This window comes from Pristiophorus japonicus, chromosome 25, assembly GCF_044704955.1.
Source record: "Pristiophorus japonicus isolate sPriJap1 chromosome 25, sPriJap1.hap1, whole genome shotgun sequence".
In the NCBI taxonomy this organism is placed as follows: Eukaryota; Metazoa; Chordata; class Chondrichthyes; family Pristiophoridae; genus Pristiophorus; species Pristiophorus japonicus.
The window spans coordinates 10,378,967-10,404,053 of NC_092001.1; the positions used below are offsets into that span (position 1 = coordinate 10,378,967).

The window sequence follows — 25,087 nt, forward strand, 5'->3', positions numbered from 1 at the left end:
GACGTTTGCAGCAGCTTCTCTGGTGGTCTAGTGGTTAGGATTCGGCGCTCTCACCGCCGCGGCCTGGGTTCGATTCCCGGTCAGGGAACATTGTATTTGCGGTGCTTCGAAATGCAATGATGTTCCTGAACAAGCTTGCAGCTCACCTCGCTGTTGTCGCCCCAACCATCAGCAGCGTGTCGTGATACAACAGACATTTCTGTTTTAAAATCTGCACTAAATGACAAGATCTCGCTCAACAAGTGGAAATCCAATTGCTGATAGACAACGTAAATTTTGCCAATCATGGCTATCTTTAGTCTTCCAGGTACCTATTTGCGCCACAGCACTCGGGCTTATCATCAATCAATGCATTGCCACTGTGGAAATATTCAGCATTTTAAACTTCGCAACGTGTGCAAGACTGGAATCAGGGAATGCCTGGACCATGGGCACTGATAACTTATCCTTGAGCATTCATTTGGCCTGGGCCCCTTCTATATTGAACATTGGCTCACTGCATATCAATGTTTAGCGTTCACAGGCGATTACCAAGATCTGAATTTCCCGGCAGAGAATTCATGGAGTTTTTGATCTAACCGAGATTCACCATCACTAACGTTGATTCGCGACTGTTATCTCTCTTCATCATATCAATGCTAAGAACTGAACCTGCTTTAATTTCACCTTGGCTCGGGGTCAGTGCGGCTCAATAGGACTTTGGCCCGTCTCCCTTTCACAACGCATCAGTGCCGAGAACAGAACAGGGAATTTTGCTGACATGTTATGTTCTGAAACAGTTATAAACTCTCCAGTATATTTCACTGTGTCTTCAGCACTGTGAGATCTAGCCTGGTGTGCAATCTTTGTGTCTTTATGAACACTTCAGCAGAACATTAAATGAACATATGGAACGACAATTGCTGTTTGACACTTTACGGTTTGCCAACATTTAAGTGCAGTGTGAGAACAATCACAATGATCATTATTCTTCCATGTACGTTCATGCGCGGCATCACCCTAACAAACCGAGCTGATCACAGCCCGGCTATCAGTCAATTCATTGCCAGTGCGGAAAAATGCAAATTTTCAACTTAGCAACGTGCACAATACCGGAATCAGAGAGTGCCTGGATCGTGGGCAATGATAAGTTAACATGAGCATTAAGATTTTCAATATCATTATACATTACATGAACACATCCGGAGCTCATTGCCCAGAAATGAGGACTGAGTGTGCGGGGCAATTCCTTCCGGGGTTTAAGTTTTCTTTCAAAAAGGTGTGAGAAAGTTTTGCTTCGTTTTCTGTCGGGAAGAAATAGCTCAGTTGGGAGAGCGTTAGACTGAAGATCTAAAGGTCCCTGGTTCAATCCCGGGTTTCGGCAATATCTGGTGATTTTGCGTTTCCTTCATTTTAAGGGGAGAAGCTGGTTTGATATCGAGACAGTGCTTGAGGGAAGAGCTGTTCAGCGGTTGCGTGATACTAATTTTCGACATGATTTTTTTTAGATTCGGCGCTCTTTTTCTGTTACTTTCTATTTATACTCTGCCCAGTTTTGTATATGAAGAGTGAACAATGTTTAAGCGATGCGATGTGTTCAATTCTTATGCAGTAACTCTATCACCCAGTGTGTGCCGGATACAAAATCATCGAGGCTGGGCTTTCACGCAGCCCTGGGGCCTTTTGTTGCCGGTTAAATCGGTCGTTTAGGGCGTGGTATTAATAAAGCCAAGAGCGCGGGCCCGATCCCCATATGGGCCATCCCAATTTTTCATACTTTTTATTCGGTTTTTAGTAACTTTTACCATCAAATCTTCATAACGAAACAAATCCACACGGAATCGCAAGGGATGGGAATTATTTGGAATAACAGCCATTGCTTCTTTGCCGACGGTGTGCAGAGCACAATTTCTGTTTATACGTGTTTCTTGCTTTGCTGATAACCCCTGAACTGGAGACATGTTTCCGTCAATGGTTATAAGCAGAACAGGCAGACAGAACGGTTCTGTCGCCTGGAGTTGGGCAAAAGGCTGAAGTTCAGGACAAAAGCACAAAATGAAATGTTCACACGGTACCGAGAGTGAAAATTCCCGGAAAAAGGAGAGAATGAAATGGATTTCAGTGGAAGCCTAGCCGCACTTAACGCTGCGATTGCGCGGACATGTCTTTGGTGTTCTCCACAACAACTGCCATTTGCTGCGAACAGTTTTCCCTGGCGCGAATGTGATGAGAATTTCGAAACAGCAAGGAGGAAAGACTGGGTTGGTCTGCTTGCTGGCACAGACGTTTGCAGCAGCTTCCCTGGTGGTCTAGTGGTTAGGATTCGGCGCTCTCACCTCCGCGGCCCGGGTTCGATTCCCGGTCAGGGAACATTGTATTTGCGGTGCTTCGAAATGCAATGATGTTCCTGAACAAGCTTGCAGCTCACCTCGCTGTTGTCGCCCCAACCATCAGCAGCGTGTCGTGATACAACAGACACTTCTGTTTTAAAATCTGCACTAAATGACAAGATCTCGCTCAACAAGTGGAACTCCAATTGCTGATAGACAACGTAAATTTTGCCAATCATGGCTATCTTTAGTCTTCCAGGTACCTATTTGCGCCACAGCACTCGGGCTTATCATCAATCAATGCATTGCCACTGTGGAAATATTCAGCATTTTAAACTTCGCAACGTGTGCAAGACTGGAATCAGGGAATGCCTGGACCATGGGCACTGATAACTTATCCTTGAGCATTCATTTGGCCTGGGCCCCTTCTATATTGAACATTGGCTCACTGCATATCAATGTTTAGCGTTCACAGGCGATTACCAAGATCTGAATTTCCCGGCAGAGAATTCATGGAGTTTTTGATCTAACCGAGATTCACCATCACTAACGTTGATTCGCGACTGTTATCTCTCTTCATCATATCAATGCTAAGAACTGAACCTGCTTTAATTTCACCTTGGCTCGGGGTCAGTGCGGCTCAATAGGACTTTGGCCCGTCTCCCTTTCACAACGCATCAGTGCCGAGAACAGAACAGGGAATTTTGCTGACATGTTATGTTCTGAAACAGTTATAAACTCTCCAGTATATTTCACTGTGTCTTCAGCACTGTGAGATCTAGCCTGGTGTGCAATCTTTGTGTCTTTATGAACACTTCAGCAGAACATTAAATTAACATATGGAACGACAATTGCTGTTTGACACTTTACGGTTTGCCAACATTTAAGTGCAGTGTGAGAACAATCACAATGATCATTATTCTTCCATGTACGTTCATGCGCGGCATCACCCTAACAAACCGTGCTGATCACAGCCCGGCTATCAGTCAATTCATTGCCAGTGCGGAAAAATGCAAATTTCCAACTTAGCAACGTGCACAATACCGGAATCAGAGAGTGCCTGGATATTGGGCAATGATAAGTTAACATGAGCATTAAGATTTTCAATATCATTATACATTACATGAACACATCCGGAGCTCATTGCCCAGAAATGAGGACTGAGTGTGCGGGGCAATTCCTTCCGGGGTTTAAGTTTTCTTTCAAAAAGGTGTGAGAAAGTTTTGCTTCGTTTTCTGTCGGGAAGAAATAGCTCAGTTGGGAGAGCGTTAGACTGAAGATTTAAAGGTCCCTGGTTCAATCCCGGGTTTCGGCAATATCTGGTGATTTTGCGTTTTCTTCATTTTAAGGGGAGAAGCTGGTTTGATATCGAGACAGTGCTTGAGGGAAGAGCTGTTCAGCGGTTGCGTGATACTAATTTTCGACATGATTTTTTTTAGATTCGGCGCTCTTTTTCTGTTACTTTCTATTTATACTCTGCCCAGTTTTGTATATGAAGAGTGAACAATGTTTAAGCGATGCGATGTGTTCAATTCTTATGCAGTAACTCTATCACCCAGTGTGTGCCGGATACAAAATCATCTAGGCTGGGCTTTCACGCAGCCCTGGGGCATTTTGTTGCCGGTTAAATCGGTCGTTTAGGGCGTGGTATTAATAAAGCCAAGAGCGCGGACCCGATCCCCATATGGGCCATCCCAATTTTTCATACTTTTTATTCGGTTTTTAGTAACTTTTACAATCAAATCTTCATAACGAAACAAATCCACACGGAATCCCAAGGGATGGGAATTATTTGGAATAACAGCCATTGCTTCTTTGCCGACGGTGTGCAGAGCACAACTTTCTGTTTATACGTGTTTCTTGCTTTGCTGATAACCCCTGAACTGGAGACCTGTTTCCGTCAATGGTTATAAGCAGAACAGGCAGACAGAACGGTTCTGTCGCCTGGAGTTGGGCAAAAGGCTGAAGTTCAGGACAAAAGCACAAAATGAAATGTTCACAGGGTACCGAGAGTGAAAATTCCCGGAAAAAGGAGAGAATGAAATGGATTTCAGTGGAAGCCTAGCCGCACTTAACGCTGCGATTGCGCGGACATGTCTTTGGTGTTCTCCACAACAACTGCCATTTGCTGCGAACAGTTTTCCCTGGCGCGAATGTGATGAGAATTTCGAAACAGCAAGGAGGAAAGACTGGGTTGGTCTGCTTGCTGGCACAGACGTTTGCAGCAGCTTCCCTGGTGGTCTAGTGGTTAGGATTCGGCGCTCTCACCGCCGCGGCCCGGGTTCGATTCCCGGTCAGGGAACATTGTATTTGCGGTGCTTCGAAATGCAATGATGTTCCTGAACAAGCTTGCAGCTCACCTCGCTGTTGTCGCCCCAACCATCAGCAGCGTGTCGTGATACAACAGACACTTCTGTTTTAAAATCTGCACTAAATGACAAGATCTCGCTCAACAAGTGGAACTCCAATTGCTGATAGACAACGTAAATTTTGCCTATCATGGCTATCTTTAGTCTTCCAGGTACCTACTTGCGCCACAGCACTCGGGCTTATCATCAATCAATGCATTGCCACTGTGGAAATATTCAGCATTTTAAACTTCGCAACGTGTGCAAGACTGGAATCAGGAAATGCCTGGACCATGGGCACTGATAACTTATCCTTGAGCATTCATTTGGCCTGGGCCCCTTCTATATTGAACATTGGCTCACTGCATATCAATGTTTAGCGTTCACAGGCGATTTCCAAGATCTGAATTTCCCGGCAGAGAATTCATGGAGTTTTTGATCTAACCGAGATTCACCATCACTAACGTTGATTCGCGACTGTTATCTCTCTTCATCATATCAATGCTAAGAACTGAACCTGCTTTAATTTCACCTTGGCTCGGGGTCAGTGCGGCTCAATAGGACTTTGGCCCGTCTCCCTTTCACAACGCATCAGTGCCGAGAACAGAACACGGAATTTTGCTGACATGTTATGTTCTGAAACAGTTATAAACTCTCCAGTATATTTCACTGTGTCTTCAGCACTGTGAGATCTAGCCTGGTGTGCAATCTTTGTGTCTTTATGAACACTTCAGCAGAACATTAAATGAACATATGGAACGACAATTGCTGTTTGACACTTTACGGTTTGCCAACATTTAAGTGCAGTGTGAGAACAATCACAATGATCATTATTCTTCCATGTACGTTCATGCGCGGCATCACCCTAACAAACCGAGCTGATCACAGCCCGGCTATCAGTCAATTCATTGCCAGTGCGGAAAAATGCAAATTTCCAACTTAGCAACGTGCACAATACCGGAATCAGAGAGTGCCTGGATCGTGGGCAATGATAAGTTAACATGAGCATTAAGATTTTCAATATCATTATACATTACATGAACACATCCGGAGCTCATTGCCCAGAAATGAGGACTGAGTGTGCGGGGCAATTCCTTCCGGGGTTTAAGTTTTCTTTCAAAAAGGTGTGAGAAAGTTTTGCTTCGTTTTCTGTCGGGAAGAAATAGCTCAGTTGGGAGAGCGTTAGACTGAAGATCTAAAGATCCCGGGTTTCGGCAATATCTGGTGATTTTGCGTTTCCTTCATTTTAAGGGGAGAAGCTGGTTTGATATCGAGACAGTGCTTGAGGGAAGAGCTGTTCAGCGGTTGCGTGATACTAATTTTCGACATGATTTTTTTTAGATTCGGCGCTCTTTTTCTGTTACTTTCTATTTATACTCTGCCCAGTTTTGTATATGAAGAGTGAACAATGTTTAAGCGATGCGATGTGTTCAATTCTTATGCAGTAACTCTATCACCCAGTGTGTGCCGGATACAAAATCATCTAGGCCGGGCTTTCACGCAGCCCTGGGGCATTTTGTTGCCGGTTAAATCGGTCGTTTAGGGCGTGGTATTAATAAAGCCAAGAGCGCGGGCCCGATCCCCATATGGGCCATCCCAATTTTTCATACTTTTTATTCGGTTTTTAGTAACTTTTACAATCAAATCTTCATAACGAAACAAATCCACACGGAATCCCAAGGGATGGGAATTATTTGGAATAACAGCCATTGCTTCTTTGCCGACGGTGTGCAGGGCACAACTTTCTGTTTATACGTGTTTCTTGCTTTGCTGATAACCCCTGAACTGGAGACCTGTTTCTGTCAATGGTTATAAGCAGAACAGGCAGACAGAACGGTTCTGTCGCCTGGAGTTGGGCAAAAGGCTGAAGTTCAGGACAAAAGCACAAAATGAAATGTTCACACGGTACCGAGAGTGAAAATTCCCGGAAAAAGGAGAGAATGAAATGGATTTCAGTGGAAGCCTAGCCGCACTTAACGCTGCGATTGCGCGGACATGTCTTTGGTGTTCTCCACAACAACTGCCATTTGCTGCGAACAGTTTTCCCTGGCGCGAATGTGATGAGAATTTCGAAACAGCAAGGAGGAAAGACTGGGTTGGTCTGCTTGCTGGCACAGACGTTTGCAGCAGCTTCTCTGGTGGTCTAGTGGTTAGGATTCGGCGCTCTCACCGCCGCGGCCTGGGTTCGATTCCCGGTCAGGGAACATTGTATTTGCGGTGCTTCGAAATGCAATGATGTTCCTGAACAAGCTTGCAGCTCACCTCGCTGTTGTCGCCCCAACCATCAGCAGCGTGTCGTGATACAACAGACATTTCTGTTTTAAAATCTGCACTAAATGACAAGATCTCGCTCAACAAGTGGAACTCCAATTGCTGATAGACAACGTAAATTTTGCCAATCATGGCTATCTTTAGTCTTCCAGGTACCTATTTGCGCCACAGCACTCGGGCTTATCATCAATCAATGCATTGCCACTGTGGAAATATTCAGCATTTTAAACTTCGCAACGTGTGCAAGACTGGAATCAGGGAATGCCTGGACCATGGGCACTGATAACTTATCCTTGAGCATTCATTTGGCCTGGGCCCCTTCTATATTGAACATTGGCTCACTGCATATCAATGTTTAGCGTTCACAGGCGATTACCAAGATCTGAATTTCCCGGCAGAGAATTCATGGAGTTTTTGATCTAACCGAGATTCACCATCACTAACGTTGATTCGCGACTGTTATCTCTCTTCATCATATCAATGCTAAGAACTGAACCTGCTTTAATTTCACCTTGGCTCGGGGTCAGTGCGGCTCAATAGGACTTTGGCCCGTCTCCCTTTCACAACGCATCAGTGCCGAGAACAGAACAGGGAATTTTGCTGACATGTTATGTTCTGAAACAGTTATAAACTCTCCAGTATATTTCACTGTGTCTTCAGCACTGTGAGATCTAGCCTGGTGTGCAATCTTTGTGTCTTTATGAACACTTCAGCAGAACATTAAATGAACATATGGAACGACAATTGCTGTTTGACACTTTACGGTTTGCCAACATTTAAGTGCAGTGTGAGAACAATCACAATGATCATTATTCTTCCATGTACGTTCATGCGCGGCATCACCCTAACAAACCGAGCTGATCACAGCCCGGCTATCAGTCAATTCATTGCCAGTGCGGAAAAATGCAAATTTTCAACTTAGCAACGTGCACAATACCGGAATCAGAGAGTGCCTGGATCGTGGGCAATGATAAGTTAACATGAGCATTAAGATTTTCAATATCATTATACATTACATGAACACATCCGGAGCTCATTGCCCAGAAATGAGGACTGAGTGTGCGGGGCAATTCCTTCCGGGGTTTAAGTTTTCTTTCAAAAAGGTGTGAGAAAGTTTTGCTTCGTTTTCTGTCGGGAAGAAATAGCTCAGTTGGGAGAGCGTTAGACTGAAGATCTAAAGGTCCCTGGTTCAATCCCGGGTTTCGGCAATATCTGGTGATTTTGCGTTTCCTTCATTTTAAGGGGAGAAGCTGGTTTGATATCGAGACAGTGCTTGAGGGAAGAGCTGTTCAGCGGTTGCGTGATACTAATTTTCGACATGATTTTTTTTAGATTCGGCGCTCTTTTTCTGTTACTTTCTATTTATACTCTGCCCAGTTTTGTATATGAAGAGTGAACAATGTTTAAGCGATGCGATGTGTTCAATTCTTATGCAGTAACTCTATCACCCAGTGTGTGCCGGATACAAAATCATCGAGGCTGGGCTTTCACGCAGCCCTGGGGCCTTTTGTTGCCGGTTAAATCGGTCGTTTAGGGCGTGGTATTAATAAAGCCAAGAGCGCGGGCCCGATCCCCATATGGGCCATCCCAATTTTTCATACTTTTTATTCGGTTTTTAGTAACTTTTACCATCAAATCTTCATAACGAAACAAATCCACACGGAATCGCAAGGGATGGGAATTATTTGGAATAACAGCCATTGCTTCTTTGCCGACGGTGTGCAGAGCACAATTTCTGTTTATACGTGTTTCTTGCTTTGCTGATAACCCCTGAACTGGAGACATGTTTCCGTCAATGGTTATAAGCAGAACAGGCAGACAGAACGGTTCTGTCGCCTGGAGTTGGGCAAAAGGCTGAAGTTCAGGACAAAAGCACAAAATGAAATGTTCACACGGTACCGAGAGTGAAAATTCCCGGAAAAAGGAGAGAATGAAATGGATTTCAGTGGAAGCCTAGCCGCACTTAACGCTGCGATTGCGCGGACATGTCTTTGGTGTTCTCCACAACAACTGCCATTTGCTGCGAACAGTTTTCCCTGGCGCGAATGTGATGAGAATTTCGAAACAGCAAGGAGGAAAGACTGGGTTGGTCTGCTTGCTGGCACAGACGTTTGCAGCAGCTTCCCTGGTGGTCTAGTGGTTAGGATTCGGCGCTCTCACCTCCGCGGCCCGGGTTCGATTCCCGGTCAGGGAACATTGTATTTGCGGTGCTTCGAAATGCAATGATGTTCCTGAACAAGCTTGCAGCTCACCTCGCTGTTGTCGCCCCAACCATCAGCAGCGTGTCGTGATACAACAGACACTTCTGTTTTAAAATCTGCACTAAATGACAAGATCTCGCTCAACAAGTGGAACTCCAATTGCTGATAGACAACGTAAATTTTGCCAATCATGGCTATCTTTAGTCTTCCAGGTACCTATTTGCGCCACAGCACTCGGGCTTATCATCAATCAATGCATTGCCACTGTGGAAATATTCAGCATTTTAAACTTCGCAACGTGTGCAAGACTGGAATCAGGGAATGCCTGGACCATGGGCACTGATAACTTATCCTTGAGCATTCATTTGGCCTGGGCCCCTTCTATATTGAACATTGGCTCACTGCATATCAATGTTTAGCGTTCACAGGCGATTACCAAGATCTGAATTTCCCGGCAGAGAATTCATGGAGTTTTTGATCTAACCGAGATTCACCATCACTAACGTTGATTCGCGACTGTTATCTCTCTTCATCATATCAATGCTAAGAACTGAACCTGCTTTAATTTCACCTTGGCTCGGGGTCAGTGCGGCTCAATAGGACTTTGGCCCGTCTCCCTTTCACAACGCATCAGTGCCGAGAACAGAACAGGGAATTTTGCTGACATGTTATGTTCTGAAACAGTTATAAACTCTCCAGTATATTTCACTGTGTCTTCAGCACTGTGAGATCTAGCCTGGTGTGCAATCTTTGTGTCTTTATGAACACTTCAGCAGAACATTAAATTAACATATGGAACGACAATTGCTGTTTGACACTTTACGGTTTGCCAACATTTAAGTGCAGTGTGAGAACAATCACAATGATCATTATTCTTCCATGTACGTTCATGCGCGGCATCACCCTAACAAACCGTGCTGATCACAGCCCGGCTATCAGTCAATTCATTGCCAGTGCGGAAAAATGCAAATTTCCAACTTAGCAACGTGCACAATACCGGAATCAGAGAGTGCCTGGATATTGGGCAATGATAAGTTAACATGAGCATTAAGATTTTCAATATCATTATACATTACATGAACACATCCGGAGCTCATTGCCCAGAAATGAGGACTGAGTGTGCGGGGCAATTCCTTCCGGGGTTTAAGTTTTCTTTCAAAAAGGTGTGAGAAAGTTTTGCTTCGTTTTCTGTCGGGAAGAAATAGCTCAGTTGGGAGAGCGTTAGACTGAAGATTTAAAGGTCCCTGGTTCAATCCCGGGTTTCGGCAATATCTGGTGATTTTGCGTTTTCTTCATTTTAAGGGGAGAAGCTGGTTTGATATCGAGACAGTGCTTGAGGGAAGAGCTGTTCAGCGGTTGCGTGATACTAATTTTCGACATGATTTTTTTTAGATTCGGCGCTCTTTTTCTGTTACTTTCTATTTATACTCTGCCCAGTTTTGTATATGAAGAGTGAACAATGTTTAAGCGATGCGATGTGTTCAATTCTTATGCAGTAACTCTATCACCCAGTGTGTGCCGGATACAAAATCATCTAGGCTGGGCTTTCACGCAGCCCTGGGGCATTTTGTTGCCGGTTAAATCGGTCGTTTAGGGCGTGGTATTAATAAAGCCAAGAGCGCGGACCCGATCCCCATATGGGCCATCCCAATTTTTCATACTTTTTATTCGGTTTTTAGTAACTTTTACAATCAAATCTTCATAACGAAACAAATCCACACGGAATCCCAAGGGATGGGAATTATTTGGAATAACAGCCATTGCTTCTTTGCCGACGGTGTGCAGAGCACAACTTTCTGTTTATACGTGTTTCTTGCTTTGCTGATAACCCCTGAACTGGAGACCTGTTTCCGTCAATGGTTATAAGCAGAACAGGCAGACAGAACGGTTCTGTCGCCTGGAGTTGGGCAAAAGGCTGAAGTTCAGGACAAAAGCACAAAATGAAATGTTCACAGGGTACCGAGAGTGAAAATTCCCGGAAAAAGGAGAGAATGAAATGGATTTCAGTGGAAGCCTAGCCGCACTTAACGCTGCGATTGCGCGGACATGTCTTTGGTGTTCTCCACAACAACTGCCATTTGCTGCGAACAGTTTTCCCTGGCGCGAATGTGATGAGAATTTCGAAACAGCAAGGAGGAAAGACTGGGTTGGTCTGCTTGCTGGCACAGACGTTTGCAGCAGCTTCCCTGGTGGTCTAGTGGTTAGGATTCGGCGCTCTCACCGCCGCGGCCCGGGTTCGATTCCCGGTCAGGGAACATTGTATTTGCGGTGCTTCGAAATGCAATGATGTTCCTGAACAAGCTTGCAGCTCACCTCGCTGTTGTCGCCCCAACCATCAGCAGCGTGTCGTGATACAACAGACACTTCTGTTTTAAAATCTGCACTAAATGACAAGATCTCGCTCAACAAGTGGAACTCCAATTGCTGATAGACAACGTAAATTTTGCCTATCATGGCTATCTTTAGTCTTCCAGGTACCTACTTGCGCCACAGCACTCGGGCTTATCATCAATCAATGCATTGCCACTGTGGAAATATTCAGCATTTTAAACTTCGCAACGTGTGCAAGACTGGAATCAGGAAATGCCTGGACCATGGGCACTGATAACTTATCCTTGAGCATTCATTTGGCCTGGGCCCCTTCTATATTGAACATTGGCTCACTGCATATCAATGTTTAGCGTTCACAGGCGATTTCCAAGATCTGAATTTCCCGGCAGAGAATTCATGGAGTTTTTGATCTAACCGAGATTCACCATCACTAACGTTGATTCGCGACTGTTATCTCTCTTCATCATATCAATGCTAAGAACTGAACCTGCTTTAATTTCACCTTGGCTCGGGGTCAGTGCGGCTCAATAGGACTTTGGCCCGTCTCCCTTTCACAACGCATCAGTGCCGAGAACAGAACACGGAATTTTGCTGACATGTTATGTTCTGAAACAGTTATAAACTCTCCAGTATATTTCACTGTGTCTTCAGCACTGTGAGATCTAGCCTGGTGTGCAATCTTTGTGTCTTTATGAACACTTCAGCAGAACATTAAATGAACATATGGAACGACAATTGCTGTTTGACACTTTACGGTTTGCCAACATTTAAGTGCAGTGTGAGAACAATCACAATGATCATTATTCTTCCATGTACGTTCATGCGCGGCATCACCCTAACAAACCGAGCTGATCACAGCCCGGCTATCAGTCAATTCATTGCCAGTGCGGAAAAATGCAAATTTCCAACTTAGCAACGTGCACAATACCGGAATCAGAGAGTGCCTGGATCGTGGGCAATGATAAGTTAACATGAGCATTAAGATTTTCAATATCATTATACATTACATGAACACATCCGGAGCTCATTGCCCAGAAATGAGGACTGAGTGTGCGGGGCAATTCCTTCCGGGGTTTAAGTTTTCTTTCAAAAAGGTGTGAGAAAGTTTTGCTTCGTTTTCTGTCGGGAAGAAATAGCTCAGTTGGGAGAGCGTTAGACTGAAGATCTAAAGATCCCGGGTTTCGGCAATATCTGGTGATTTTGCGTTTCCTTCATTTTAAGGGGAGAAGCTGGTTTGATATCGAGACAGTGCTTGAGGGAAGAGCTGTTCAGCGGTTGCGTGATACTAATTTTCGACATGATTTTTTTTAGATTCGGCGCTCTTTTTCTGTTACTTTCTATTTATACTCTGCCCAGTTTTGTATATGAAGAGTGAACAATGTTTAAGCGATGCGATGTGTTCAATTCTTATGCAGTAACTCTATCACCCAGTGTGTGCCGGATACAAAATCATCTAGGCCGGGCTTTCACGCAGCCCTGGGGCATTTTGTTGCCGGTTAAATCGGTCGTTTAGGGCGTGGTATTAATAAAGCCAAGAGCGCGGGCCCGATCCCCATATGGGCCATCCCAATTTTTCATACTTTTTATTCGGTTTTTAGTAACTTTTACAATCAAATCTTCATAACGAAACAAATCCACACGGAATCCCAAGGGATGGGAATTATTTGGAATAACAGCCATTGCTTCTTTGCCGACGGTGTGCAGGGCACAACTTTCTGTTTATACGTGTTTCTTGCTTTGCTGATAACCCCTGAACTGGAGACCTGTTTCTGTCAATGGTTATAAGCAGAACAGGCAGACAGAACGGTTCTGTCGCCTGGAGTTGGGCAAAAGGCTGAAGTTCAGGACAAAAGCACAAAATGAAATGTTCACACGGTACCGAGAGTGAAAATTCCCGGAAAAAGGAGAGAATGAAATGGATTTCAGTGGAAGCCTAGCCGCACTTAACGCTGCGATTGCGCGGACATGTCTTTGGTGTTCTCCACAACAACTGCCATTTGCTGCGAACAGTTTTCCCTGGCGCGAATGTGATGAGAATTTCGAAACAGCAAGGAGGAAAGACTGGGTTGGTCTGCTTGCTGGCACAGCCGTTTGCAGCAGCTTCCCTGGTGGTCTAGTGGTTAGGATTCGGCGCTCTCACCGCCGCGGCCCGGGTTCGATTCCCGGTCAGGGAACATTGTATTTGCGGTGCTTCGAAATGCAATGATGTTCCTGAACAAGCTTGCAGCTCACCTCGCTGTTGTCGCCCCAACCATCAGCAGCGTGTCGTGATACAACAGACACTTCTGTTTTAAAATCTGCACTAAATGACAAGATCTCGCTCAACAAGTGGAACTCCAATTGCTGATAGACAACGTAAATTTTGCCAATCATGGCTATCTTTAGTCTTCCAGGTACCTATTTGCGCCACAGCACTCGGGCTTATCATCAATCAATGCATTGCCACTGTGGAAATATTCAGCATTTTAAACTTCGCAACGTGTGCAAGACTGGAATCAGGGAATGCCTGGACCATGGGCACTGATAACTTATCCTTGAGCATTCATTTGGCCTGGGCCCCTTCTATATTGAACATTGGCTCACTGCATATCAATGTTTAGCGTTCACAGGCGATTTCCAAGATCTGAATTTCCCGGCAGAGAATTCATGGAGTTTTTGATCTAACCGAGATTCACCATCACTAACGTTGATTCGCGACTGTTATCTCTCTTCATCATATCAATGCTAAGAACTGAACCTGCTTTAATTTCACCTTGGCTCGGGGTCAGTGCGGCTCAATAGGACTTTGGCCCGTCTCCCTTTCACAACGCATCAGTGCCGAGAACAGAACAGGGAATTTTGCTGACATGTTATGTTCTGAAACAGTTATAAACTCTCCAGTATATTTCACTGTGTCTTCAGCACTGTGAGATCTAGCCTGGTGTGCAATCTTTGTGTCTTTATGAACACTTCAGCAGAACATTAAATGAACATATGGAACGACAATTGCTGTTTGACACTTTACGGTTTGCCAACATTTAAGTGCAGTGTGAGAACAATCACAATGATCATTATTCTTCCATGTACGTTCATGCGCGGCATCACCCTAACAAACCGAGCTGATCACAGCCCGGCTATCAGTCAATTCATTGCCAGTGCGGAAAAATGCAAATTTCCAACTTAGCAACGTGCACAATACCGGAATCAGAGAGTGCCTGGATCGTGGGCAATGATAAGTTAACATGAGCATTAAGATTTTCAATATCATTATACATTACATGAACACATCCGGAGCTCATTGCCCAGAAATGAGGACTGAGTGTGCGGGGCAATTCCTTCCGGGGTTTAAGTTTTCTTTCAAAAAGGTGTGAGAAAGTTTTGCTTCGTTTTCTGTCGGGAAGAAATAGCTCAGTTGGGAGAGCGTTAGACTGAAGATCTAAAGGTCCCTGGTTCAATCCCGGGTTTCGGCAATATCTGGTGATTTTGCGTTTCCTTCATTTTAAGGGGAGAAGCTGGTTTGATATCGAGACAGTGCTTGAGGGAAGAGCTGTTCAGCGGTTGCGTGATATTAATTTTCGACATGATTTTTTTTAGATTCGGCGCTCTTTTTCTGTTACTTTCTATTTATACTCTGCCCAGTTTTGTATATGAAGAGTGAACAATGTTTAAGCGATGCGATGTGTTCAATTCTTATGCAGTAACTCTATCACCCAGTGTGTGCCGGATACAAAATCATCTAGGCTGGGCTTTCACGCAGCCCTGGGGCCTTTTGTTGCCGGTTAAATCGGTCGTTTAGGGCGTGGTATTAATAAAGCCAAGAGCGCGGGCCCGATCCCCATATGGGCCATCCCAATTTTTCATACTTTTTATTCGGTTTTTAGTAACTTTTACAATCAAATCTTCATAACGAAACAAATCCACACGGAATCCCAAGGGATGGGAATTATTTGGAATAACAGCCATTGCTTCTTTGCCGACGGTGTGCAGAGCACAACTTTCTGTTTATACGTGTTTCTTGCTTTGCTGATAACCCCTGAACTGGAGACCTGTTTGCGTCAATGGTTATAAGCAGAACAGGCAGACAGAACGGTTCTGTCGCCTGGAGTTGGGCAAAAGGCTGAAGTTCAGGACAAAAGCACAAAATGAAATGTTCACACGGTACCGAGAGTGAAAATTCCCGGAAAAAGGAGAGAATGAAATGGATTTCAGTGGAAGCCTAGCCGCACTTAACGCTGCGATTGCGCGGACATGTCTTTGGTGTTCTCCACAACAACTGCCATTTGCTGCGAACAGTTTTCCCTGGCGCGAATGTGATGAGAATTTCGAAACAGCAAGGAGGAAAGACTGGGTTGGTCTGCTTGCTGGCACAGACGTTTGCAGCAGCTTCCCTGGTGGTCTAGTGGTTAGGATTCGGCGCTCTCACCGCCGCGGCCCAGGTTCGATTCCCGGTCAGGGAACATTGTATTTGCGGTGCTTCGAAATGCAATGATGTTCCTGAACAAGCTTGCAGCTCACCTCGCTGTTGTCGCCCCAACCATCAGCAGCGTGTCGTGATACAACAGACACTTCTATTTTAAAATCTGCACTAAATGACAAGATCTCGCTCAACAAGTGGAACTCCAATTGCTGATAGACAACGTAAATTTTGCCAATCATGGCTATCTTTAGTCTTCCAGGTACCTATTTGCGCCACAGCACTCGGGCTTATCATCAATCAATGCATTGCCACTGTGGAAATATTCAGCATTTTAAACTTCGCAACGTGTGCAAGACTGGAATCAGGGAATGCCTGGACCATGGGCACTGATAACTTATCCTTGAGCATTCATTTGGCCTGGGCCCCTTCTATATTGAACATTGGCTCACTGCATATCAATGTTTAGCGTTCACAGGCGATTACCAAGATCTGAATTTCCCGGCAGAGAATTCATGGAGTTTTTGATCTAACCGAGATTCACCATCACTAACGTTGATTCGCGACTGTTATCTCTCTTCATCATATCAATGCTAAGAACTGAACCTGCTTTAATTTCACCTTGGCTCGGGGTCAGTGCGGCTCAATAGGACTTTGGCCCGTCTCCCTTTCACAACGCATCAGTGCCGAGAACAGAACAGGGAATTTTGCTGACATGTTATGTTCTGAAACAGTTATAAACTCTCCAGTATATTTCACTGTGTCTTCAGCACTGTGAGATCTAGCCTGGTGTGCAATCTTTGTGTCTTTATGAACACTTCAGCAGAACATTAAATTAACATATGGAACGACAATTGCTGTTTGACACTTTACGGTTTGCCAACATTTAAGTGCATTGTGAGAACAATCACAATGATCATTATTCTTCCATGTACGTTCATGCGCGGCATCACCCTAACAAACCGAGCTGATCACAGCCCGGCTATCAGTCAATTCATTGCCAGTGCGGAAAAATGCAAATTTCCAACTTAGCAACGTGCACAATACCGGAATCAGAGAGTGCCTGGATCGTGGGCAATGATAAGTTAACATGAGCATTAAGATTTTCAATATCATTATACATTACATGAACACATCCGGAGCTCATTGCCCAGAAATGAGGACTGAGTGTGCGGGGCAATTCCTTCCGGGGTTTAAGTTTTCTTTCAAAAAGGTGTGAGAAAGTTTTGCTTCGTTTTCTGTCGGGAAGAAATAGCTCAGTTGGGAGAGCGTTAGACTGAAGATCTAAAGGTCCCTGGTTCAATCCCGGGTTTCGGCAATATCTGGTGATTTTGCGTTTCCTTCATTTTAAGGGGAGAAGCTGGTTTGATATCGAGACAGTGCTTGAGGGAAGAGCTGTTCAGCGGTTGCGTGATACTAATTTTCGACATGATTTTTTTTAGATTCGGCGCTCTTTTTCTGTTACTTTCTATTTATACTCTGCCCAGTTTTGTATATGAAGAGTGAACAATGTTTAAGCGATGCGATGTGTTCAATTCTTATGCAGTAACTCTATCACCCAGTGTGTGCCGGATACAAAATCATCGAGGCTGGGCTTTCACGCAGCCCTGGGGCCTTTTGTTGCCGGTTAAATCGGTCGTTTAGGGCGTGGTATTAATAAAGCCAAGAGCGCGGGCCCGATCCCCATATGGGCCATCCCAATTTTTCATACTTTTTATTCGGTTTTTAGTAACTTTTACCATCAAATCTTCATAACGAAACAAATCCACACGGAATCGCAAGGGATGGGAATTATTTGGAATAACAGCCATTGCTTCTTTGCCGACGGTGTGCAGAGCACAACTTTCTGTTTATACGTGTTTCTTGCTTTGCTGATAACCCCTGAACTGGAGACATGTTTCCGTCAATGGTTATAAGCAGAACAGGCAGACAGAACGGTTCTGTCGCCTGGAGTTGGGCAAAAGGCTGAAGTTCAGGACAAAAGCACAAAATGAAATGTTCACACGGTACCGAGAGTGAAAATTCCCGGAAAAAGGAGAGAATGAAATGGATTTCAGTGGAAGCCTAGCCGCACTTAACGCTGCGATTGCGCGGACATGTCTTTGGTGTTCTCCACAACAACTGCCATTTGCTGCGAACAGTTTTCCCTGGCGCGAATGTGATGAGAATTTCGAAACAGCAAGGAGGAAAGACTGGGTTGGTCTGCTTGCTGGCACAGACGTTTGCAGCAGCTTCCCTGGTGGTCTAGTGGTTAGGATTCGGCGCTCTCACCTCCGCGGCCCGGGTTCGATTCCCGGTCAGGGAACATTGTATTTGCGGTGCTTCGAAATGCAATGATGTTCCTGAACAAGCTTGCAGCTCACCTCGCTGTTGTCGCCCCAACCATCAGCAGCGTGTCGTGATACAACAGACACTTCTGTTTTAAAATCTGCACTAAATGACAAGATCTCGCTCAACAAGTGGAACTCCAATTGCTGATAGACAACGTAAATTTTGCCAATCATGGCTATCTTTAGTCTTCCAGGTACCTATTTGCGCCACAGCACTCGGGCTTATCATCAATCAATGCATTGCCACTGTGGAAATATTCAGCATTTTAAACTTCGCAACGTGTGCAAGACTGGAATCAGGGAATGCCTGGACCATGGGCACTGATAACTTATCCTTGAGCATTCATTTGGCCTGGGCCCCTTCTATATTGAACATTGGCTCACTGCATATCAATGTTTAGCGTTCACAGGCGATTACCAAGATCTGAATTTCCCGGCAGAGAATTCATGGAGTTTTTGATCTAACCGAGATTCACCATCACTAACGTTGATTCGCGACTGTTATCTCTCTTCATCATATCAATGCTAAGAACTGAACCTGCTTTAATTTCACCTTGGCTCGGGGTCAGTGCGGCTCAATAGGACTTTGGCCCGTCTCCCTTTCACAACGCATCAGTGCCGAGAACAGAACAGGGAATTTTGCTGACATGTTATGTTCTGAAACAGTTATAAACTCTCCAGTATATTTCACTGTGTCTTCAGCACTGTGAGATCTAGCCTGGTGTGCAATCTTTGTGTCTTTATGAACACTTCAGCAGAACATTAAATTAACATATGGAACGACAATTGCTGTTTGACACTTTACGGTTTGCCAACATTTAAGTGCAGTGTGAGAACAATCACAATGATCATTATTCTTCCATGTACGTTCATGCGCGGCATCACCCTAACAAACCGTGCTGATCACAGCCCGGCTATCAGTCAATTCATTGCCAGTGCGGAAAAATGCAAATTTCCAACTTAGCAACGTGCTCAATACCGGAATCAGAGAGTGCCTGGATCGTGGGCAATGATAAGTTAACATGAGCATTAAGATTTTCAATATCATTATACATTACATGAACACATCCGGAGCTCATTGCCCAGAAATGAGGACTGAGTGTGCGGGGCAATTCCTTCCGGGGTTTAAGTTTTCTTTCAAAAAGGTGTGAGAAAGTTTTGCTTCGTTTTCTGTCGGGAAGAAATAGCTCAGTTGGGAGAGCGTTAGACTGAAGATCTAAAGGTCCCTGGTTCAATCCCGGGTTTCGGCAATATCTGGTGATTTTGCGTTTCCTTCATTTTAAGGGGAGAAGCTGGTTTGATATCGAGACAGTGCTTGAGGGAAGAGCTGTTCAGCGGTTGCGTGATACTAATTTTCGACATGATTTTTTTTAGATTCGGCGCTCTTTTTCTGTTACTTTCTATTTATACTCTGCCCAGTTTTGTATATGAAGAGTGAACAATGTTTAAGCGATGCGATGTGTTCAATTCTTATGCAGTAACTCTATCACCCAGTGTGTGCCGGATACAAAATCATCGAGGCTGGGCTTTCACGCAGCCCTGGGGCCTTTTGTTGCCGGTTAAATCGGTCGTTTAGGGCGTGGTATTAATAAAGCCAAGAGCGCGGGCCCGATCCCCATATGGGCCATCCCAATTTTTCATACTTTTTATTCGGTTTTTAGTAACTTTTACCATCAAATCTTCATAACGAAACAAATCCACACGGAATCGCAAGGGATGGGAATTATTTGGAATAACAGCCATTGCTTCTTTGCCGACGGTGTGCAGAGCACAACTTTCTGTTTATACGTGTTTCTTGCTTTGCTGATAACCCCTGAACTGGAGACATGTTTCCGTCAATGGTTATAAGCAGAACAGGCAGACAGAACGGTTCTGTCGCCTGGAGTTGGGCAAAAGGCTGAAGTTCAGGACAAAAGCACAAAATGAAATGTTCACACGGTACCGAGAGTGAAAATTCCCGGAAAAAGGAGAGAATGAAATGGATTTCAGTGGAAGCCTAGCCGCACTTAACGCTGCGATTGCGCGGACATGTCTTTGGTGTTCTCCACAACAACTGCCATTTGCTGCGAACAGTTTTGCCTGGCGCGAATGTGATGAGAATTTCGAAACAGCAAGGAGGAAAGACTGGGTTGGTCTGCTTGCTGGCACAGACGTTTGCAGCAGCTTCCCTGGTGGTCTAGTGGTTAGGATTCGGCGCTCTCACCTCCGCGGCCCGGGTTCGATTCCGGGTCAGGGAACATTGTATTTGCGGTGCTTCGAAATGCAATGATGTTCCTGAACAAGCTTGCAGCTCACCTCGCTGTTGTCGCCCCAACCATCAGCAGCGTGTCGTGATACAACAGACACTTCTGTTTTAAAATCTGCACTAAATGACAAGATCTCGCTCAACAAGTGGAACTCCAATTGCTGATAGACAACGTAAATTTTGCCAATCATGGCTATCTTTAGTCTTCCAGGTACCTATTTGCGCCACAGCACTCGGGCTTATCATCAATCAATGCATTGCCACTGTGGAAATATTCAGCATTTTAAACTTCGCAACGTGTGCAAGACTGGAATCAGGGAATGCCTGGACCATGGGCACTGATAACTTATCCTTGAGCATTCATTTGGCCTGGGCCCCTTCTATATTGAACATTGGCTCACTGCATATCAATGTTTAGCGTTCACAGGCGATTACCAAGATCTGAATTTCCCGGCAGAGAATTCATGGAGTTTTTGATCTAACCGAGATTCACCATCACTAACGTTGATTCGCGACTGTTATCTCTCTTCATCATATCAATGCTAAGAACTGAACCTGCTTTAATTTCACCTTGGCTCGGGGTCAGTGCGGCTCAATAGGACTTTGGCCCGTCTCCCTTTCACAACGCATCAGTGCCGAGAACAGAACAGGGAATTTTGCTGACATGTTATGTTCTGAAACAGTTATAAACTCTCCAGTATATTTCACTGTGTCTTCAGCACTGTGAGATCTAGCCTGGTGTGCAATCTTTGTGTCTTTATGAACACTTCAGCAGAACATTAAATTAACATATGGAACGACAATTGCTGTTTGACACTTTACGGTTTGCCAACATTTAAGTGCAGTGTGAGAACAATCACAATGATCATTATTCTTCCATGTACGTTCATGCGCGGCATCACCCTAACAAACCGTGCTGATCACAGCCCGGCTATCAGTCAATTCATTGCCAGTGCGGAAAAATGCAAATTTCCAACTTAGCAACGTGCTCAATACCGGAATCAGAGAGTGCCTGGATCGTGGGCAATGATAAGTTAACATGAGCATTAAGATTTTCAATATCATTATACATTACATGAACACATCCGGAGCTCATTGCCCAGAAATGAGGACTGAGTGTGCGGGGCAATTCCTTCCGGGGTTTAAGTTTTCTTTCAAAAAGGTGTGAGAAAGTTTTGCTTCGTTTTCTGTCGGGAAGAAATAGCTCAGTTGGGAGAGCGTTAGACTGAAGATCTAAAGGTCCCTGGTTCAATCCCGGGTTTTGGCAATATCTGGTGATTTTGCGTTTCCTTCATTTTAAGGGGAGAAGCTGGTTTGATATCGAGACAGTGCTTGAGGGAAGAGCTGTTCAGCGGTTGCGTGATACTAATTTTCGACATGATTTTTTTTAGATTCGGCGCTCTTTTTCTGTTACTTTCTATTTATACTCTGCCCAGTTTTGTATATGAAGAGTGAACAATGTTTAAGCGATGCGATGTGTTCAATTCTTATGCAGTAACTCTATCACCCAGTGTGTGCCGGATACAAAATCATCTAGGCTGGGCTTTCACGCAGCCCTGGGGCCTTTTGTTGCCGGTTAAATCGGTCGTTTAGGGCGTGGTATTAATAAAGCCAAGAGCGCGGGCCCGATCCCCATATGGGCCATCCCAATTTTTCATACTTTTTATTCGGTTTTTAGTAACTTTTACCATCAAATCTTCATAACGAAACAAATCCACACGGAATCCCAAGGGATGGGAATTATTTGGAATAACAGCCATTGCTTCTTTTCCGACGGTGTGCAGAGCACAACTTTCTGTTTATACGTGTTTCTTGCTTTGCTGATAACCCCTGAACTGGAGACCTGTTTGCGTCAATGGTTATAAGCAGAACAGGCAGACAGAACGGTTCTGTCGCCTGGAGTTGGGCAAAAGGCTGAAGTTCAGGACAAAAGCACAAAATGAAATGTTCACACGGTACCGAGAGTGAAAATTCCCGGAAAAAGGAGAGAATGAAATGGATTTCAGTGGAAGCCTAGCCGCACTTAACGCTGCGATTGCGCGGACATGTCTTTGGTGTTCTCCACAACAACTGCCATTTGCTGCGAACAGTTTTCCCTGGCGCGAATGTGATGAGAATTTCGAAACAGCAAGGAGGAAAGACTGGGTTGGTCTGCTTGCTGGCACAGACGTTTGCAGCAGCTTCCCTGGTGGTCTAGTGGTTAGGATTCGGCGCTCTCACCGCCGCGGCCCGGGTTCGATTCCCAGTCAGGGAACATTGTATTTGCGCTGCTTCGAAATGCAATGATGTTCCTGAACAAGCTTGCAGCTTACCTCGCTGTTGTCGCCCCAACCATCAGCAGCGTGTCGTGATACAACAGACACTTCTGTTTTAAAATCTGCACTAAATGACAAGATCTCGCTCAACAAGTGGAACTCCAATTGCTGATAGACAACGTAAATTTTGCCAATCATGGCTATCTTTAGTCTTCCAGGTACCTATTTGCGCCACAGCACTCGGGCTTATCATCAATCAATGCATTGCCACTGTGGAAATATTCAGCATTTTAAACTTCGCAACGTGTGCAAGACTGGAATCAGGGAATGCCTGGACCATGGGCACTGATAACTTATCCTTGAGCATTCATTTGGCCTGGGCCCCTTCTATATTGAACATTGGCTCACTGCATATCAATGTTTAGCGTTCACAGGCGATTTCCAAGATCTGAATTTCCCGGCAGAGAATTCATGGAGTTTTTGATCGAACCGAGATTCACCATCACTAACGTTGATTCGCGACTGTTATCTCTCTTCATCATATCAATGCTAAGAACTGAACCTGCTTTAATTTCACCTTGGCTCGGGGTCAGTGCGGCTCAATAGGACTTTGGCCCGTCTCCCTTTCACAACGCATCAGTGCCGAGAACAGAACAGGGAATTTTGCTGACATGTTATGTTCTGAAACAGTTATAAACTCTCCAGTATATTTCACTGTGTCTTCAGCACTGTGAGATCTAGCCTGGTGTGCAATCTTTGTGTCTTTATGAACACTTCAGCAGAACATTAAATGAACATATGGAACGACAATTGCTGTTTGACACTTTACGGTTTGCCAACATTTAAGTGCAGTGTGAGAAAAATCACAATGATCATTATTCTTCCATGTACGTTCATGCGCGGCATCACCCTAACAAACCGAGCTGATCACAGCCCGGCTATCAGTCAATTCATTGCCAGTGCGGAAAAATGCAAATTTCCAACTTAGCAACGTGCACAATACCGGAATCAGAGAGTGCCTGGATCGTGGGCAATGATAAGTTAACATGAGCATTAAGATTTTCAATATCATTATACATTACATGAACACATCCGGAGCTCATTGCCCAGAAATGACGACTGAGTGTGCGGGGCAATTCCTTCCGGGGTTTAAGTTTTCTTTCAAAAAGGTGTGAGAAAGTTTTGCTTCGTTTTCTGTCGGGAAGAAATAGCTCAGTTGGGAGAGCGTTAGACTGAAGATCTAAAGGTCCCTGGTTCAATCCCGGGTTTCGGCAATATCTGGTGATTTTGCGTTTCCTTCATTTTAAGGGGAGAAGCTGGTTTGATATCGAGACAGTGCTTGAGGGAAGAGCTGTTCAGCGGTTGCGTGATACTAATTTTCGACATGATTTTTTTTAGATTCGGCGCTATTTTCTGTTACTTTCTATTTATACTCTGCCCAGTTTTGTATATGAAGAGTGAACAATGTTTAAGCGATGCGATGTGTTCAATTCTTATGCAGTAACTCTATCACCCAGTGTGTGCCGGATACAAAATCATCTAGGCTGGGCTTTCACGCAGCCCTGGGGCCTTTTGTTGCCGGTTAAATCGGTCGTTTAGGGCGTGGTATTAATAAAGCCAAGAGCGAGGGCCCGATCCCCATATGGGCCATCCCAATTTTTCATACTTTTTATTCGGTTTTTAGTAACTTTTACAATCAAATCTTCATAACGAAACAAATCCACACGGAATCCCAAGGGATGGGAATTATTTGGAATAACAGCCATTGCTTCTTTGCCGACGGTGTGCAGAGCACAACTTTCTGTTTATACGTGTTTCTTGCTTTGCTGATAACCCCTGAACTGGAGACCTGTTTGCGTCAATGGTTATAAGCAGAACAGGCAGACAGAACGGTTCTGTCGCCTGGAGTTGGGCAAAAGGCTGAAGTTCAGGACAAAAGCACAAAATGAAATGTTCACACGGTACCGAGAGTGAAAATTCCCGGAAAAAGGAGAGAATGAAATGGATTTCAGTGGAAGCCTAGCCGCACTTAACGCTGCGATTGCGCGGACATGTCTTTGGTGTTCTCCACAACAACTGCCATTTGCTGCGAACAGTTTTCCCTGGCGCGAATGTGATGGGAATTTCGAAACAGCAAGGAGGAAAGACTGGGTTGGTCTGCTTGCTGGCACAGACGTTTGCAGCAGCTTCCCTGGTGGTCTAGTGGTTAGGATTCGGCGCTCTCACTGCCGCGGCCCGGTTTCGATTCCCGGTCAGGGAACATTGTATTTGCGGTGCTTCGAAATGCAATGATGTTCCTGAACAAACTTGCAGCTCACCTCGCTGTTGTCGCCCCAACCATCAGCAGCGTGTCGTGATACAACAGACACTTCTGTTTTAAAATCTGCACTAAATGACAAGATCT

The 25,087-nt window shown here is 44.8% G+C and overlaps 20 non-coding genes across 20 annotated transcripts; all 20 read left to right on the forward strand.

Annotated features, from left to right (window-relative positions):
- Positions 1 to 16: 16 nt before the first annotated feature.
- On the forward strand, positions 17 to 88 carry trnae-cuc (transfer RNA glutamic acid (anticodon CUC)). Its single transcript has one exon. It is a non-coding gene; the product is annotated as a tRNA-Glu (tRNA).
- A 1,197-nt stretch (positions 89 to 1,285) lies between these two features.
- trnaf-gaa (transfer RNA phenylalanine (anticodon GAA)) lies at positions 1,286 to 1,363 on the forward strand. Its single transcript has one exon. It is a non-coding gene; the product is annotated as a tRNA-Phe (tRNA).
- A 914-nt stretch (positions 1,364 to 2,277) lies between these two features.
- trnae-cuc (transfer RNA glutamic acid (anticodon CUC)) lies at positions 2,278 to 2,349 on the forward strand. Its single transcript has one exon. It is a non-coding gene; the product is annotated as a tRNA-Glu (tRNA).
- Positions 2,350 to 3,546: 1,197 nt separating this feature from the next.
- On the forward strand, positions 3,547 to 3,624 carry trnaf-gaa (transfer RNA phenylalanine (anticodon GAA)). The gene has a single exon. It is a non-coding gene; the product is annotated as a tRNA-Phe (tRNA).
- Positions 3,625 to 4,539: 915 nt separating this feature from the next.
- Positions 4,540 to 4,611, forward strand: trnae-cuc (transfer RNA glutamic acid (anticodon CUC)). The gene has a single exon. It is a non-coding gene; the product is annotated as a tRNA-Glu (tRNA).
- Positions 4,612 to 6,789: 2,178 nt separating this feature from the next.
- Positions 6,790 to 6,861, forward strand: trnae-cuc (transfer RNA glutamic acid (anticodon CUC)). Its single transcript has one exon. It is a non-coding gene; the product is annotated as a tRNA-Glu (tRNA).
- Positions 6,862 to 8,058: 1,197 nt separating this feature from the next.
- trnaf-gaa (transfer RNA phenylalanine (anticodon GAA)) lies at positions 8,059 to 8,136 on the forward strand. The gene has a single exon. It is a non-coding gene; the product is annotated as a tRNA-Phe (tRNA).
- A 914-nt stretch (positions 8,137 to 9,050) lies between these two features.
- Positions 9,051 to 9,122, forward strand: trnae-cuc (transfer RNA glutamic acid (anticodon CUC)). The gene has a single exon. It is a non-coding gene; the product is annotated as a tRNA-Glu (tRNA).
- A 1,197-nt stretch (positions 9,123 to 10,319) lies between these two features.
- Positions 10,320 to 10,397, forward strand: trnaf-gaa (transfer RNA phenylalanine (anticodon GAA)). The gene has a single exon. It is a non-coding gene; the product is annotated as a tRNA-Phe (tRNA).
- A 915-nt stretch (positions 10,398 to 11,312) lies between these two features.
- Positions 11,313 to 11,384, forward strand: trnae-cuc (transfer RNA glutamic acid (anticodon CUC)). The gene has a single exon. It is a non-coding gene; the product is annotated as a tRNA-Glu (tRNA).
- Positions 11,385 to 13,562: 2,178 nt separating this feature from the next.
- On the forward strand, positions 13,563 to 13,634 carry trnae-cuc (transfer RNA glutamic acid (anticodon CUC)). Its single transcript has one exon. It is a non-coding gene; the product is annotated as a tRNA-Glu (tRNA).
- A 1,197-nt stretch (positions 13,635 to 14,831) lies between these two features.
- On the forward strand, positions 14,832 to 14,909 carry trnaf-gaa (transfer RNA phenylalanine (anticodon GAA)). The gene has a single exon. It is a non-coding gene; the product is annotated as a tRNA-Phe (tRNA).
- Positions 14,910 to 15,824: 915 nt separating this feature from the next.
- Positions 15,825 to 15,896, forward strand: trnae-cuc (transfer RNA glutamic acid (anticodon CUC)). Its single transcript has one exon. It is a non-coding gene; the product is annotated as a tRNA-Glu (tRNA).
- A 1,197-nt stretch (positions 15,897 to 17,093) lies between these two features.
- Positions 17,094 to 17,171, forward strand: trnaf-gaa (transfer RNA phenylalanine (anticodon GAA)). Its single transcript has one exon. It is a non-coding gene; the product is annotated as a tRNA-Phe (tRNA).
- A 915-nt stretch (positions 17,172 to 18,086) lies between these two features.
- On the forward strand, positions 18,087 to 18,158 carry trnae-cuc (transfer RNA glutamic acid (anticodon CUC)). Its single transcript has one exon. It is a non-coding gene; the product is annotated as a tRNA-Glu (tRNA).
- A 1,197-nt stretch (positions 18,159 to 19,355) lies between these two features.
- trnaf-gaa (transfer RNA phenylalanine (anticodon GAA)) lies at positions 19,356 to 19,433 on the forward strand. The gene has a single exon. It is a non-coding gene; the product is annotated as a tRNA-Phe (tRNA).
- A 2,184-nt stretch (positions 19,434 to 21,617) lies between these two features.
- Positions 21,618 to 21,695, forward strand: trnaf-gaa (transfer RNA phenylalanine (anticodon GAA)). The gene has a single exon. It is a non-coding gene; the product is annotated as a tRNA-Phe (tRNA).
- Positions 21,696 to 22,610: 915 nt separating this feature from the next.
- trnae-cuc (transfer RNA glutamic acid (anticodon CUC)) lies at positions 22,611 to 22,682 on the forward strand. The gene has a single exon. It is a non-coding gene; the product is annotated as a tRNA-Glu (tRNA).
- A 1,197-nt stretch (positions 22,683 to 23,879) lies between these two features.
- trnaf-gaa (transfer RNA phenylalanine (anticodon GAA)) lies at positions 23,880 to 23,957 on the forward strand. The gene has a single exon. It is a non-coding gene; the product is annotated as a tRNA-Phe (tRNA).
- Positions 23,958 to 24,871: 914 nt separating this feature from the next.
- On the forward strand, positions 24,872 to 24,943 carry trnae-cuc (transfer RNA glutamic acid (anticodon CUC)). The gene has a single exon. It is a non-coding gene; the product is annotated as a tRNA-Glu (tRNA).
- The last annotated feature ends 144 nt before the right edge of the window (positions 24,944 to 25,087 follow it).